This window comes from Apium graveolens, chromosome 11, assembly GCF_009905375.1.
Source record: "Apium graveolens cultivar Ventura chromosome 11, ASM990537v1, whole genome shotgun sequence".
In the NCBI taxonomy this organism is placed as follows: Eukaryota; Viridiplantae; Streptophyta; class Magnoliopsida; order Apiales; family Apiaceae; genus Apium; species Apium graveolens.
The window spans coordinates 161,749,056-161,750,125 of NC_133657.1; the positions used below are offsets into that span (position 1 = coordinate 161,749,056).

General features: G+C 40.9%; 1 non-coding gene across 1 annotated transcript; it reads left to right on the forward strand.

Moving 5' to 3' along the window:
• The first annotated feature begins 438 nt into the window (after positions 1-438).
• Positions 439-545, forward strand: LOC141699172 (small nucleolar RNA R71). The gene has a single exon (XR_012565654.1). It is a non-coding gene; the product is annotated as a small nucleolar RNA R71 (small nucleolar RNA).
• Positions 546-1,070: the final 525 nt, after the last annotated feature.

The following is a 1,070-nucleotide window of genomic DNA, read 5'->3' on the forward strand; positions in this document are numbered from 1 at the left end:
CTGAAGTTAGGATGATTCCAGTTGCCAGGATGATAAGTGTCTGGAACTGGTTGCTGCGATCTCTGAAAGTTGATCACAAACTGAGCTGATTCACTAGATATAGCGCATTGCCCCATTGCATGCGAACCTGCACATAGCTCACAAACACTAGGTATCTGATTAACATCATGGTTAGCCAAAGAATCGATCTTCATAGACAACTCCTTTAGTTTAGCAGTGATAGCTGTAGTTGTATCCACTTGAAGAACTCCTGCTACCTTGCCATGTGGCAATCTCTGAGTTGGATACTGATATTCGTTAGCAGCCATCAGTTCAATTAGATCATAAGCTTCATCATAGCTCTTTGCCTATAATGCTCCACATGATGCTGCATCAAGCATGAATCTAGACTGTGCTCCCAAACTGTTATAGAAGCAATTGATGATTATCCAATCAGGCATTCCATGACGAGGACACTTCCTAAGCATCTCCTTGTAGCGCTCCCAAGCTTCACATAGAGATTCTCCCATTTGCTGCGCAAATTAAGTAATAGAATTTCTGATTGCAACTGTCTTCGCCATAGGGAAGAATTTAGTGAGAAAATTTTGGGTAAGATCTTCCCAAGTAGTAATCGAACCAGCTGGTAGAGAGTGTAACCAGCTCTTAGCCTTTTCCCTCAGAGAGAATGGGAACAGTCTCAATTTCACCGCATCCTCAAACACAACATTGAACATGAAGGTGTCGCAGATCTCTATGAAATTCCTAATGTACGTATTGGGATCTTCCATTGGAGAACCCCCAAACTGGACTGAATTATGTATCCATTAAATCGTGCCAGGCTTGATTTCAAAGGTATTAGCTTGATCATTGGCCTGACAATGCTAGATTGAATGTCATTGATCTTGGGTTGAGAAAAATCCATCAACACTTTCATTGGTGCTGCTAGATCTCCCATTGTAATGAGTACCTGAAACACAATAAGTAAACCGTGAAAGTAAAAGAATCCGAGTCGATGAACTTTAACGATCACTGATGAAAAGCACATAAACTAAAAATTATGCACTAAAATTCATGCAAGTATACGCGTTCGC